The following is a 2723-nucleotide window of genomic DNA, read 5'->3' as shown; positions in this document are numbered from 1 at the left end:
TAGCGATTCGGAAGTAGTTTGTCACTCTTTCTTCCTAGTCTGTCTTTGTTTTGTAGCTCATCTGAAACCTTTCCACCATGGGTGACCCTGCTGGTTACATCTGACCCATAGCGAGCCTGTATAGGGTTTCCGAGGAGCAGCTGGTGAGCTTGAACCTCCGACCTTGCAGTTCTGACGCATTAACCCACAGCGCCACACCAGGACTCCTCAGCTGCTAATTAGAAGGTTGAAGGTCCACCCAGATACACCTTGGAAGGAAGACCTGCCAGACAAATCAGCCACTGAAAACCCTGGGGTTGCCGTGAGTTGAAATTGACTGAATGGCAACCAGTTTGGTTTACTGGTTTATTGCTATATACCAAATTTTGTAAATCTTAGTGACAATGCAACAATAATAATTTGTTATCTCTTAGTCCTAGTATGACATTGTAGGATAAGCACTGGGCCACAAGGTTAGTGGTTCAAACTCGCCAGCTATTCCTCACAAGGTCGTTAGGAGTTGGAACTGGCTGGACAGCGCTTTACCACTACAACAATAATGTCTGCATGTCGGGGATGTGGACAAAAAGTCTAGGCCAGTGCCTCTCATGAAGTTGTGAGCAGATGTCAGCTGGTGTGATGATCATCTGAAGATTTGACTGGAACTGAAGAATCTGGTTGCTAGGTGGCCCGTTCACAGGATTGACAAGTTTATGCTGAATTTTTGGCAGAAGTCCTCAGTTTCTTTCTAGGTGGGTCTCTCCATAGAGCTACTTCACGTCAAAGCATAGTGACCGGCTTCCGCAAGAGTAAGACATCCAAGAGACCAAGTTGGAAGCTGCAATGCTTTTTATAATGAAGCGAAAGCCTCAGAAGACGTACGCTGTCACTTCTGTAGCATCGGTAACACAGACCAGTCCTGATGGGGGCTACAGGAGGGTGCGATACCAAAACACAAGGATCATTGGGGCTGTTACTATGCAAATCTGAGAACCGGACTAGGTAAGAGTCCACGGCTCCTGACTGAAGACTCTCAACACCGCTTCCACTTGCTGTGGAGTCGATATTGACTTATGGTGGCCCAAGTGTGCCAAAATAGAACTGTACCCTGTAGGGCTTCCAGTGGCTGATTTTTCAGAAGTAGGTCACAAGGTCTTTGTGCTGAAATGCCTCAATCTTCAATCTTTCCTTCAGTGGCCAAGCACAGTAACTATTTGCACTGCTCAGGAACTCTTTCAATACTTGTACCAAAACCAATCAGCTCCATTGCCATAGATTCTGACTCCTGTCCACCCTTCATGGTATAGAGGAGAACTGAGTTCCGTAGGGTTCTCGTGACTGTAATTTTTATGGAAGCGGATCATCAGGACTTTCTTTCAAGACACTGCTGAGGAGGTTAGAACCACCAGCCTTATATTTCATTTTGTTGTTGTCATTAGGTAACATTGAGTCACTTCTGACTCACAGCATCCCTATAAACAATAGAGTGCGCAACAGAATGAAATACTACTGCCTGCTTCTCATAATCATTTCTATGTTTGAGACCATAGCTGCTGTCACTGTGTTGCACCAACCCTCCACTTTACCAAGCATGATGTCCTTCTCCAGGTACTGGCCCCACCTGACAATATGTCCAAAGTATGAGAGACGAAGTCTGGCCATCCAAGGAGCCTTCTGGCTGTACTTCATCCTACACAGATTGCTTTGTTCTTTTGGCGGACTATGGTACTTTTTATATTCTCCTACAACACCGTAAGTCAAATTGACAAAAAGTCAATTTTTCTACGATCTTCCTTATTCACTGCCCAACTTTTGCAGCATATGAGGTTATTGAAAATACTATGGCTTGGATCAGGCGCACCTTTGTCCTCAAACTGACCTCTTTGCTCTTCAACACTTTAAAGAGGTCTTGTGCAGCAGATTTGCCCAATGCAATACGTTGTTTAATTTCTTGACTGCTGCTTTCATGAGTCTTGATGGTTGATCTGAGCAAAATGAAGTCTTTGACAACTTCAATCTTTTCTCTGTTAATTAGAATTTTATTTATTGGTCCAGTGCTGAGAATTTTTGTTTTCTTTACATTGAAATGCAATCCATTCTGAAGGCTGTGCTTTTTGATCTTCATCAGTAAGTATTTTAAGTCCACTTCACTTGGGCACCATCTACTTATTGTGGTCTTAAAGTGGATGAGGACTCCTGGTATGGTGCTATAGAATCAGCACTATGAACCCACCAGCTGCTCCTCAGAAACTCTATACAGGGTTACTATGGGTCAGAACCGATTCAATGGCACTTAACAACAATGATAAAGTGAATGAGGCTGTGGTTCATATAGACTATTAGTCCTGTGGACGAATATCTTCTTTGAGTCTTGGTTTCCCTCTTTCTCTTTTGCTCCAGAAGAACAGTCAGGCTCCAGACACTATTCACCAAACTAGGATGTAGAACGTAACTTTATGAACTATATTACACTAATTGACCAAGATGTGTCACAAGACTATGGTCCTAATCCTTCAAACCCAAGAAATCAAACCTCTGAGGTGTTTGGTTGTGTATAAGAAGTATCTGCTACTTACCTCTTATGTGCTTTGTTATAGATATATGAATGCAAACAATCACATACATGCATATACATATGAATAATACACCAATATATACATACATATATACTTGGTATGGAGTCCTGGTGTAGCCAGTGTTACAGGATAATGTACTGCACTGTAAGGTTGGCAATTCAAGCTCAC

Source organism: Chrysochloris asiatica, unplaced genomic scaffold (genome assembly GCF_000296735.1).
Source record: "Chrysochloris asiatica unplaced genomic scaffold, ChrAsi1.0 scaffold00119, whole genome shotgun sequence".
Classification (NCBI taxonomy): domain Eukaryota; kingdom Metazoa; phylum Chordata; class Mammalia; order Afrosoricida; family Chrysochloridae; genus Chrysochloris; species Chrysochloris asiatica.
The sequence above is the reverse complement of the archived record's forward strand: the minus strand, read 5'-3'. Positions refer to the sequence as shown.